Source organism: Azolla caroliniana, unplaced genomic scaffold (assembly GCF_043228905.1).
Source record: "Azolla caroliniana isolate FFs.n. ecotype wild unplaced genomic scaffold, voAzoCaro1.0.p SCAF_27, whole genome shotgun sequence".
Classification (NCBI taxonomy): Eukaryota; Viridiplantae; Streptophyta; class Polypodiopsida; order Salviniales; family Salviniaceae; genus Azolla; species Azolla caroliniana.
This window is the reverse complement of record NW_028230462.1, coordinates 149772-162656: the sequence shown is the minus strand read 5'-3', so window position 1 is coordinate 162656 and position 12885 is coordinate 149772. Positions and strand designations below refer to the sequence as shown.

At 49.2% G+C, this 12885-nt stretch overlaps 2 long non-coding RNA genes across 2 annotated transcripts in view; one reads left to right on the top strand and one right to left on the bottom strand.

Annotated features, from left to right (window-relative positions):
• LOC147849630 (uncharacterized) overlaps positions 1–4143 on the top strand; it is a 29586-nt gene extending 25443 nt beyond the window's left edge. The window contains exon 2 of the long non-coding RNA XR_015531752.1: positions 3938–4143. This is a non-coding gene — a long non-coding RNA (uncharacterized LOC147849630). The remainder of the gene's footprint in view (positions 1–3937) is intronic.
• On the bottom strand, positions 3970–6088 carry LOC147849629 (uncharacterized). Its single transcript, XR_015531755.1, has 2 exons — positions 5459–6088; positions 3970–4974 (listed from the first exon to the last, which is right to left on the bottom strand). It is a non-coding gene; the product is annotated as an uncharacterized LOC147849629 (long non-coding RNA).
• Between the last annotated feature and the right edge of the window lie 6797 nt (positions 6089–12885).

The window sequence follows — 12885 nt, the reverse complement described above, 5'->3', positions numbered from 1 at the left end:
CGCTCCTTTAGTTGAAGTATTGGGCTTCTTCGCACCCTCCCGTTGTCCTTGCTGGGTTACACTCTCTCTCGGGACCCTCCTCCAAGTATATTTCTTTCGCTCTACTTCTTCTAATCTTAACTTTACGCCGAGGACTCTTTCCGCCGCCATGGAATGAGACCAGGAGAATCTCTATCCCAACCAGTGAGATGTCGCACATCGGAAATTAAGGCATAGCTCGTCGCCATCGCTGCCTATATCGGTAGTTGGCCAGTCGTACCCAAACAATAATATTCCGGAGGAGAATGCACCTGAAATAGAATATTTTAGGCCGGCTTCCATGAAAAATTCAGAGTCTCTCTTCAAGGCTGCGATCACATGAAAACATGAACTTTAAGGCTCGATAGCTAAATACATGGCAATTGAATCGCAGGCCAAGACCATGAAAGGCATACTGCGAGTGGAAGGTAAAGTTAATACAATGGATTCAGAAGCATTCAACCTCTCCCGTTTAAAATAATCCAAACACGTAACAATAGTACTAGCCGTACTTAATAGTGGCAATATTTCGCGAAAATATGTCGAATTGTCTTTCATACCATTATTATATGGTAGATTAGCAAACGTTATGGGTGCGCCAGCGGCGACCGGTACGATGGTTATTAGAAACCGATGGGGTAGGTCTTCCCTCTCTGGTCAGAACCACACGTGCAAGTTTCCCCGCATGTGGCTCGTTTGTGATGACTTCTGCTGGAGATTTACGGGAACAAGCGAACCTTTCAAATCGAACACTGGTTTATGTGTTCAGAGTACGTGGCTTAGTTGCCTGAATTCAAGTTCTATTTACTATGTCTAGACGCGAGTTCGCTTCAAAATTACCAACCGACCTTGCTTGTGTCCTTCATTCAGCAAAAGTTTCACCCACGCCCTTCACTCTACGAAAGAAGGCCGAAGGTCCGTATTTTGAACCAAAGATTCCCGGACGATTATTTGACTACGGAAGTCCCGCTGGCTCCATTTGGCTTTCAGCGAGTTCGGGTCTCTGGAAGGCTAGCCGTGTTGCTTTACCATACCGCACTACTCTAGGACTTATAGTGAGGCTCGTCAGGGGGGAATCCAGTCGCAATGCATCTTGCTCAGCGAGTCAAGCGTAGCTATCCACTTCTTTCTTGCTTGTTGGGGGAAGTATAGAATGTCTATTGTTGTGTGTCCAGGGCTTACGTTTAGGACAATCCTGGCTTGGCTTGGCTTGGCTTGGCTTGGCTTGGCTGGAGAAGTTTTGTTTGCGAGCGGCTCGACTTGCTAGTCTGACTACAAGAGTGACCTACTTACCACCACTGTATAGGTCGGAGAGCAAGTTCCGGAGCGTATATTCTCTATGACTCACAGGAGTAGGTATCTCCATTTCGCCCATTCCATTTGCTAAGGTTCCATCGTCCGCCGGTTCCTCGGCTGTAGAAGTAGCCAGCCCCAAAGCAGCAAGCAGCTTACTCCAGTTGTCTCATATGAGATTCGGTCGGGAAATTTCCCAGTCTGTCAACTGCATTCTCCTAATTCGCTTATCCCACCACGTACGATTTCTTTCTTTTTCGCTAGGTGTAGTACACCTGTCGGGGACGCTTCTGCGTGTCCGTTTACAGAATATCACACTATCATCTACCTCCCTTTCCTCGGAGCTCTTCATGGGGGCATTGTCGCATGCTCGACTTGGGTTGCCTGGTGTAATTTCCGGAGTACATTACGACAGGATCTTTCACCCGTACGGGCCAGCAAAGCCTCGATCTTTAAGGATTGGGCGGCTATGCTCTACTTATATTGAAGTCAATCTTTATAGAGTCCATTCGGGTGATCCCTAGGTTGCGCGTCTGGTAGTTGACTCGCCGTTTGGTACTGCGTACACAGAACCTGCTTATTACAGTTACTCTCGGAGGGTTGGTCGCACATGAATAATAGCGTTCGGACTCAAGTGCCTCCCGGAACATTCTACAAACTGGGGGAGTTACCTTGCTCCTGTTGCGTACGACTAGCCCTGCGGCGAGCGGATAGTCCCCATGCTATGGTTTTTGGCAGCAGTCCGATCCCTGCCAGTTAGGGAGTCCATCCGAGCGATGGCTTTCAACCCCCGCATCCCAGAACGTGCCTTCCTAGGCACATAACACTAGGTAAACCGAGCCAACCCACGTTACATACTAGCAGTAGATAATCATATTATTTGAAAGTACTAAACAAAACTCCATGAATGGGCAAAATAATAGTTGCGTTAACAGGAAAGATCTCTAGAAGAAGCGCGAAAGAATCATGCTCAAATATTCCTTTCAACGACTTCTAAGTCTGTTCGGTTTTTTCCCTTTTTCTCTCTCCTCCATATGCATGGGAGTTAAAGGTTGGTTCTTCAACAAGTCGCAGCAATGCAATGCAATGCAATGCAATGAAGGCCTTCGCTTTGTCTCGTCGACCGCAAACAAAGCGGCGATGGGCTGGCTTTCCGCGTTTCCGTAAAGAAAATCGAAAGAACTCTGATTGATTCTTATTCGTAGTTGGGATGCAGGGATAGATTTATTTCTTCCTCGAAGAACCGTACGAACGATTAGGCCGCTGCGATTTCCACACGCAGACACGCGGATTCAGCATGAAGGGCGGGCGATTTATTCCCCGATCGAACGAATGAATGAATGAATGAATAGGGTGTCGTTCGCAATGACAAGGAACGTTAGCTGGAAACGCGGTCAACTAACGGGCACAAGTGCAATATTTTCATTTTGGTGTGACTCTTGGTTGGAGAAGGCCACACCACAGTTGGTCTCTTCTCCATAAGCCGGACCGCCAACGTCAAGGCGAGATCACATTGGTCCAGTCCCCGCATAGCCAGTGGAAGGGTGAGGTGCATCCACTCAGATAGCATGGGGAGGTCGAATGACTGCGGCCACGTCAATCCGCTTCTTTTCTTTTCTTGTTGGGCCGCGTAGCAATTGTCTAGCTTCTGCGTTTAGTTTTTTTTTTCGCTCTCGAACGGTTACGATGAACCGGTGCATATGGCCGGAGAACCAACCTTTGGTTCGAGATGGATTCGGCCTTCCCTTACGTCATGTTCATGGCCTTGCATTCCAATGATCACTGCGCTTCACTTGGCTCCAGAGAGCAAGAAGGCCTAGCTAGAACAACAATCTCAGTGACAAAATTGACCTCGGCTAGAAGGTTACGTAAGTGAATTTCAGTCGGGCCAGCAGCAGTGTTCACATGTTCATAGATGCTCCAATGAAAAAGCATAAACATCACGAAGCCCGTCTAAAGTTTAGTTTTTTTCTTCGCTGAAAAGCAGCAGCTCTCGATACACTGGTGCATATGGCCGGAGAACCAACCTTTGGTTCGAGATGGATTCGGCCGAAGGGAGTGAGAACCGGCGTGTTGGCATTAACAATCATGCTCTCATCTTTCGAATCAGTCGTTACGGGGTCAATGAGCTAGCTCGTAGCTACGAGAGAGATTCCCTAAGAACAAGGTGGTTCTGGAATACGAGATAAAGCAACGAGGACAGTGGGAACAAGACCTTTTGGTGGTGGGACCCTGGACTGTTTAAGTGTTGGTCCCGGGGCACCTATCCTGGCGCATTCTTGCTTGCTTGCTTGCTTGCTGAACCCGGGTTGGCGTTAGCTAACCGCCTACCAAACTTGACCTGCTTTCATCTTGGGGCCTGACCCGCTTTATTCCTCGTCGTTGAGGGCGTGCTTGCTTGCTTGCTTGCTTGCTTGCTGGGGCACTCGACCGCAATAAAGGGAGAGAAGCTTTCACGACTTCCCACGGTGTGGCCATTACTCTCAAAGGGTAAGCTGGTTTCACCGTTATGAGCCAGTTATTGAAAAAGCGTTCGCACGCTTGTGGGGCGAAAGGCCAGAGGAGGACTCCTTTTCCCTCTTCTTGTGGTCCTTCGGACTTCAACAAAGGAACGGCGGAGTCGTAGCTCTTTGATTCACCCCTAGCCACGAGTCATCCCCGTATTTTGCCACATACGTGAGTTCGGTCCTCCAAGGCCTCTGTGGAGAGCTCGATTCAACCTGCTCGTGGCTAGATCAATCGGTTTCGGGTCAAATAGAAACAACGCCGAAGATTCAACCTCGTTGCGCCTACACCTAATGGCTTAAGCCGCTGTTCCCATTCACTCGCTGACCCATTATGCAAAAGGTACGCCGTTAGGGTGGAAAGTGCTAAAGCGAGAGCCGACAACGCGAAGCTTCGCTCAAGGGTTCGCGTATGCGAACATTAGTGGCTTTGCCTCCGAAAGCTACAGCGCTTTCTCAGCTTCGCGTATGCGTTCCATCGAACATTAGTGGCTTTGCCGCATTTTCTCAGCTTCGCTCTTCCGACTGATAGTTTGCATCGGATTTCAGGTTTTCTATTGCACTCCCGGCATACGGCGGGGTCTTTTCACTTTTCCCTCACGGTACTTGTGGTACGCTATCGGTCATTGAGGAATACTTAGGCGCGGGGGTGGTCCCCCTTAGTCACGTAAAGCGATCATTATTCAAACACGGTATCCGCGTTTTGTAATGGTAATCAAACTTGCCAGGAAAGATCTACGGGGCTATCACCTTCTTTGGCCAGATCTTCCAACCTTTTCAGAATTCCTTGAGGAAGGGTTCCCACCCTTCCCTCTACTGCAAGTTCTCCCCCGCACGGGGCCAGGGAAAGCGGCCCTTCTGGGCTGGGGCCCCTTCCCTTTTCTTTGCCTAATCCGCTTTCGCTCGCCGCTACTAACGGAGTCTCAGTTGATTTCCTTTCCTTTAGCTACAATGATGTTTCAGTTCGCTAAGTTTCTCAAGTCCGAGGCAGAGCCGCAGCACACGGCATGCCCGGCAAGCTTGGATACGGTTTCCCGATTGGAAACCCATGGATCACAGACGGTATCTCCCCATGGCCTTTCGCCTTTGGAAGCGTCCTTCCCTCTCAATGCCCAGGCATCCATCCAATGCATTCTTTTCGATGCAGTAGGAGTTGAACCTACCGAACACCGTACAAAATCTTAATGAGTGTTCTGCGATCGCCACTCAACCTGTGACTGCTTAAAACCGAGACAAAAAGAAGCCCGCATAGATTATTATACAATAATCTTCGGACGTTTGTAAAATGCGGAAGAAGCGCGGAAAGAATTGGTCGAGTACTTGGACAGAGGATTCATTGTTTCGACGAAAACGTCTACCAAATGACCCTGCATCCTCTGTTTTTTCCTTTACGCTCTTGAGTTCTCTTTCCGTGCTGTGCGATACGAAGTTTGTACAATCCGCAGCAAGCAAGCAAGCAAGCAAGCAAGCAAGCAAGCAAGAAGGGCTTCGTCCTTCCTCCTTTCTTAGCGTCTCGTTTAACTAAACACTTTAGATTTCCCTGACAAGTTCCCTAGCTCTCTCGAGCGTAAGAGTTGAGGAACAGATTTTCCGATAATGCATGCCAGCCAGGGATTTACGCATCATTGGTATTGTGTGTTTACCGTTCTAATCTGTCTTCACATCCATAGCTTGCTTTTTTGCGTTGTCGTACGCCTTTTCATTGTTTCTGGCTGATATCAGATTCGCATCTGACCTTTAGGCAATCGCATATACGATTTGAAAGGGTCCGGGCTGTCGAACCACGTCTCCCGAAAATTATCAGTACATATGGCAGAAAACGCTTTTCACATATCGAGGTCGGAATGGGATCGGGTGTTTCACGTCTTACAAAGATGCCCGGACGGAACGAAACGCTTGATTAATGAACAAAAGAGTGCTAACGACAAAAGCGGCGGGCGCCGAACAGCAAGCAAGCAAGCAAGCAAGCAAGCAAGCAAGCAGGGAAAGTGCAAATACAGCTGGTACTTAGCCTTCGATCGCTACCAACCTCACAAGGATGTCATCAATTCGCAGGTGGTTATTAAGTAAAAAGTGTAATATAAATGGCTACCAAACCAAAGTTCTTCTTTTGAACTTTCAAGAAGGCCTGAATATTCATGGATTATTATACGATAATCTTTAATGCGGCTCAGATTGCGGAAAGAATTGAATGCTGGAATTTCGAAATTCCGTTGGTAAAATTCAGAAGGATCATGCAAGAAGGCAATATCATCTTCTGGCCATAATCTGCGAATCCAGCAAAGCAAAGCAAAGCAGCACTTTTCTTTTCACTTTAAACCGAGCCGGCGGCAATCTTGATGAATCACTGGCAAGAAGATGCTTTGCACTTTTCTTTCCACTTTAAAGCAGCAATCTTTGAACTCGGAAATGGCACTTTTCCCTGCAAGCCTGAAACGCACGCCTTCCCCAAAAGAAAAGCGGAACCACCTAACGAGTATTTTAAACAGCAAGCATGATGAACCGGCATGTTCATCAAACCAAACAGGTTCTTCATGCATGCATGAAGGCCTTCATGATGATGAAAACCGCTTCATTGGAATGTCACCGTCTCATTGACAACACGAATGATAACGAATTGACAATATGAATAGTCACGTTAGTTTCCCATTCTTAAGCATGGATTATTATACAATAATCTTCATTTGCTTTTTTACTGTTGACAACATGTAGTGCGGGGGCAGGGTTTGAACCCGCAGTCTTCAGGTCATGAGCCTGACGAGTTGGCCATTTACTCCACCCCGCAAGCAAGCAAGCAATTGATCTCTCTCTAGCGAATCGGAATTTATTTTAGAAAAAAAGAAGCCGGCCAACTCCTATTCAATCTACTTGTGCGGGGGAATGTTTGCTTGCCCGCAGACCCAACTCCACGTGTTATTGATCGCATTTCCCGCTGTCCGTCCAAATGAACTTGCACTACTGGTTATTAAAGCAGCATTGATGTTACCTTAAAAGCAGCAAGCGCGCAAGAAAAGAAAAGAAAAGAAGCAAAAACTAGCACTCCCTTACCGGCTAGGTCTCTCCCGGCAGGCCACTGCCGCATTCCCAAAAAGCAATGTATGGGTTTCTTCCATCACGTCACTGTCGCATCGCTCGTGCTTCGCACTCGCTCGGAGGAAATGGGATTCGAACCCATGATACAAGAAGATTGTATGTTGATTTAGCAAACCAATGCCTTAAGCCGCTCAGCCATACCTCCGGTTGGGATGGGGGATTCATCAAGCCCCCATCCCGAAGTGCGTGCGTGCGTGCGTGCGTGCGTGCGTGCCTACTTGGGCCAGCATGCACCTATTCTTTCTTTCTTTATCATCTTTATTTCCCAGATCTACAAGGGTATCCCTCTTCTCACCTGCATCTTATTTTTTGGGTTTCCTATTTGTGCGTGCTGCTTTAAGTAGTTTCATCTATCCACTTCTCCAGACACAGTATCTTAAGTACCAATGATGGTGGCCACATCTGCTGGCATGTGATTTTTGAACGTAAAGTCAGGTCCTTGTAAATAGGCGAAGCCAGGTGCTCTTATTTTACAACAATAAAGACGATTAGTTCCATTACTGACTGAGAACACACCAGATTCTCCTTTAAGTACTTCAGCTACAGTATAGATAGAAAAAGCTGGTACAGAAAACCCTTCTGTATAAGGTTTGAAATGGTGAATTGGAGATTCCATAGATTATTTCATTTAAGGTCATGATGAAGGACATGGCTTACGATCATCGGCTTTAATCGTGCCGCTGAGCATTTAATTAGGACGTTATACGATGATTCAAATACTTTATCACGTCTCTTCAATGCGAATACAATAACGATCGTGGCGATCTCCCCTGGTACCCACTAGTACATCGGAATCCGATTAGTCATGAACATCGTGAGGTGCTGCTTTTCACAAATCCCAGCATACTCCCGGTTGGGATAGGTAGGCCCCTTCTAGGGCTTTCCCCCCCTCTGAGCCGTACGTGAAAGTTTCCCTTCATACGGCTCGAATGCATTCCCAGAGGCCCGCCCCTGTAACGCGTCTGCAGGCACTTGGAGATGAAGGGCATTCCTGGTTCATGCGTGAGCGTCCATAGCACCAGATTTTGGATTGATTGGCGGCGATCCGGCTGGCTCATTTTCCGCCAGCACAAACAGAAAAATCTTTTTGCTTGCCTCAGGCCACTTACCGCGTGGCCCGCGGCGGGCGGAGAGCGACCGTGACCAGTGGAGTCAGAACGCGCGCTACATCCGTAGCAAACAAACAAACAAACAAACAAACAAAAGGGATGTAGTTCCGACGCGCGCGTAGGTTGAGGGCTTTCATCGTGCGTGCGTGCGTGCGTGCGTGCGTGCGTGCTAGGTTGTTGGCCAAGACTAGTTACTAGTCCGCCAATTTCTTTCTAGATCTCCATACTTCCGTACCGTCACAATCTTATGAAAAAAGGCGGCAGGTTGTTCATCTTTCTTAGAGCGCTGCTTTGCCCCTCTGTGCTGCTGCTTAAAGCCTTTATGCTTCCCTCAATTAATCGATTTGTGCCACTTTACCACCTTTCAATTCAATTTGATTCAAAAAGTCAGGTCACGTACTCTTATCTAAGCAGGCTCGGCCCTTGCTTTTCGGGTCTTTCTCCACCCATACCTCGTTACATGCCTAGCCCTTACGGACGCACAGATGAATATGGGCTTACCATGTTCCATCAATGGCATCTAACCTATGCCGATTTCGGCGGACTGTGCTCTACCCCGGTGAACCCATGCGGTTTCGACGTGCCCAGAGGCCAAAGGCGAATCCGTTCACGGTCCGTCAGACTAACCAGTCGAAGATGGCCCTAGCCTTGCCTCGGTCATGCTTTACTAGGCTTATACACATTTGCTTACGCTGTCCCCTCTTCAGCTCACCCCAGCCCCCATCTTGAGGGACGTTGCCCTCAAGGCTTCACACCAAGTCTTTACAGTCAAAGCGTGCTTGAGCAAGGTCAGGCAGAACCGTTGCCCGATGGGAACCTCCCCCATATTGCTATCGATGTCTTCATGTCGCACAACCTCTTAACATTACACCACTGAATCCCCGATCCAAAGCTTACTATGCAGTGACGGTACCGATATCCACTAATCATTATTTCCAGATACGGTTGTTGGTCGGCGTTTCCTCCGATTCGTCAATACGAGAAGCAAATTACTATGTGAATGAAAAAGTGTCTCCACTCAAGCCCAGAGGCAGATCTTATGCCACTCCACCTAGTCATATATAACTAGCGTACATCCTAGCTCCCGAGACCCTTTCATAGGATTCCAAAAGTTTTTCTCGCTCTTCAGAAGCCCACGGAGACAGAGTTGATGCTCCCACGTCCATGACATAAATAGTTAAAGCAGGTAAATAATTTGGGATTCAAGTTGTTTCACAAAATAACACTCATATATATTAAGCTCATAACGGTACCTCACAATTGCAAGGTCTCTCTACAGCTGAAGGATAAGCGTGTTCTTAGGCCATCATGGGAACGTAGATAGGGTTGAAAGTTACTCGATGCCAGCTGTGCTGCTGCTGTGTTGCACACGTTCACTCGCATCACATACACAAGTGCTCTCTGAACCGTGCGGGATGGTCACCCATCACACGGCTCTCCAACTTGAGTTACCCGAAGCGTTATCATGGTTTAGTTTCCGCCTCGCCAAAGAACTCCTGCCCATGAGCATTTAGATGACATCAGGACTAGAGCCTTCGTTTGTGAAGTCAACAAAAAAGCAGCGAACGTGGGTCGAAGGCCCGAAGGGCTGGGGAGAGTGCGGGGCGCGGCAAGCGCTTCTTTACCTCGCAAACAGCAGAATTGGGAGGGAGATAAAGCGGTTCATCAAACCCGCCAACCCCTTTTTCATCCGGTTCATCATGAAGGCGCTGAGCCGTGCTCTGGCCAGGACGGAAGGACCCTGGAAGTCATTCTGGCAACATCTTCGAAGGGTGTGGGGTTGACTGGCCAATTCCCGTTCCGACTGGCACAAACTCTGCCGGATGATGAAAACCGCTTCTTCGGCCGCTTCCCCCGGCGCTGCTCAAGTGTGCGGCGTCGGTCTGTCCGCCAATTTAGGCCCCTTCCCTTCCCTTCCCTTCCCTTCCCTTCCCTTCCCTTCCCTTCTGCGACACTAGCAGCACCCTATGCTTACACGGTTCCCGAAGCAGAAGGTAGGCAGGTACTATGAGCCCTCTGTCCCACACATCTATCCGGAAGTGCGGTTCACCGGTTTCACCGAATGCTCCTATTTCTCTAGCGGTTCATCCGGGTGAAGCGGCAAAGGTCGTGTGAGTGTGTGGTTACGCTTCAGATGTTTGCTATGCCCATATTGAATCCCAGTTTCCCTTATCCCCGGTGCACTCGCTTTGGATCCTCAACACACAGGGAGAGACGCGGTAGGGAGAAAGCCCGGCGCTGCCCAACACGTCCGGCTGATCGTTCCGCTGGCATCTCGCATTCACGATACTCCCCGTTCAACTGCCACTCAAGAGTGTAGTTGGAGATACGCTAAGAGTTGGCTATTCCCGGTTATCTCCTTTTATGACATGCTGTTGCCGTCGTCATATCCTATACGTCGATTAGTAATATCCGCTCTGCCGTGGGTTTTTGCAGTGCCCACAGGAGGACTTCATTCGGTGACTTTTCACGGTCGCCCTCCAAACGATCAGAATGAGGTAAAGCTTAGAAATACGTTTTATACTCGATTAATTTTTCCGTGCCCCTAGTTGGGTAGGCGTCGGTCCCTCGCTGGCCGGATCCCCCCAACGGAACCGTACGTGCAAGTCTCCCCGCATACGGCTCGCGCCATTTTTTATAGGTCAGGTGGGGTTCAGCGGCCCAGCGTTCATTCGCTGGTGAAACGTATCTCGTTTGGTAGCTTATGCGCGTACGATTGGATTGCTGCCCGCCCCCTTGTTTCGTAACTCTCTTCCAGGGTCCCTCTGTTGGTTGTTAAAGAGGATACTTCCCTTGGAGGGAGGGGGAAAGCAAATTATCCTCCCTGTGGGCAGCGCCCGCCGCCTGTCGTCGCACCGTAAACCCGCCAAGGCCCTGGCCTTGGGCCCGGAGGAACCAACCCGTGGGCCTAGCCACGGCGGTAAGGCCGGCTCCTCATTCTCACTCCTTTCTCCAGCAGGCAGCTTGAACAGAAGAAATCGGCCTCCTCATTCCCGTCAAATGACCCGGCCCTCCCGGCTCGACCGCTTGCTTGGTTACGTTTCTGTAGTTTCGTCGGTTCCCGTCCCGGCTTTTCTTGTATGCTTTCGGCAAGCAAAAAAAACGCTAGCGGGCCTACCACGCTTCGCGCCTGCGTCTTTGCCAGACAGTATTTGCCAGTAGTGCCATCCCACCCGACCTGAGGATTTAGTTTGTCCCTTGCGGGCAGGCAGTTGGTCTACCCATCCCAACATGAAACAAGTGTAAGTTGAAACGAAACCTCGGGCCGGTTACACGTTCCACTGTGCCGAAATGCGGAGGGTGCTGGTCGTAATAGTTACCCCGCGGGGTATGCGCGTGCGCTCTTGACGGGCACTCCAGGACCCGCCAACGCGTTCTTGTTTCCGAGAACCCCCGGGGAACCGTTGGCTCGCTCGTGAGATAACCAAAATCGGAAGTAGAGGACGGCAGGTTCTCCCGCACTCATTTATTCTGACCTCTGATACAGATAACGAGGCCACCTTTACGACCTTCTCCCTTCCTTCCCTTTTTAGGTTCGCCTCACTTGAGTTGCTCGACAAACCGAACTCGGTGCTTACGACGCGGAAGTTGCCTTCGCGCGCCGCCCGTGCCAGGGAACAAGCGGAGCATCGCTAACGGCTTTCATCCGGCCGACTCGGCGCCAGCAGCTTCATGCCGCACTAGAATAATCCAATATGCGGTTCCGCACGTTCTACCGCTTCTCCATTCGTTTCCGATACTGATCATGAAACACCATAAACAGCAAGGTGCTAAAGTCCAGGATTCGAAGTGAAATTCTTGATTTGCCTGTTAGACGCCGTATTGAACCATTCTTGCTTGTTCCTCCCACCAGCCCACGACCGGACTCGAACCGGCTAGTTTCCCGCCAACCCGGGTGGTACATAGGAATGCTCTATCCTTTGAGCTACGTGAGCCAAAATAGCCACTGCTGTTTCTATTACTAAAAAATTGTTCTCCGCGGGCTTTCATCGTGCGTGCTAGGTTGTTGGCCAAGACTAGTTACTAGTCCGCCAATTTCTTATTGTTAGAAAAAAAGAAGCTGGTCATCATTTACTAATATCCAGGACTTGTCGTAGTCAGGAACCAGGTCGCTAGGTAGTTTCTGACGATATGTTTTGTTCCGAATTCATTCGGGATACCACCATTAGCAATATAAGAGGATCCAACAATCAATCAATCAATCGCGCGCGGGGAACCAAAGGAAACCATTCCCGCCCTTGCCCTTAAGGCTACCCTGCGGACCGGGACTTGATACCAACTAGCGCGAACTCCCTTTACCTAATGCCGCCTTTACGGGCTTAGGAGCTTTGCGGGTTTCCGGGCCTTTGGCGGGATGCGGTAGTATTTCTAGTAACCGGCAGGGTCGAGTTATCGGTTCAACGTGAAAGAATTTTGTATATAAGTGCGCATTCTGTAAAAGAAAAAACGCTTTGCGTTTCCATTCTGGACAAACTGCCATGAATACCAAAAACAAGAAAGAAAGGATTCATTGAGTACGTATTTACCAATAGTATCGTTGTCCTTGCCTGGTAGCTTTGTAGCAGGTGCTTCTGGTCGTTTTCCAGGGTCGAAAGGAACCGCTATAGTAACCATCACGTGCGTTTCATTCTTTTTCATTTTATTCCTGACCGTCTTTCATGAAGTCGCACTGGGAGCCAGTGCTTGCTATATAAAGATTGCTCCATGGATTTCCTTGGAGATGTTCGATGCTTCCCGGGGCTTCCTTGGCGACCGCGAAGCCACCGGATGAATTGCCGGATAGATAGATTATCCGGACGCTGCTGTTGCTCCGTGGCGAGACGGGCTCGACTCACTCTATGGGATAATTTCCTCCCCTAGAGCCTCAT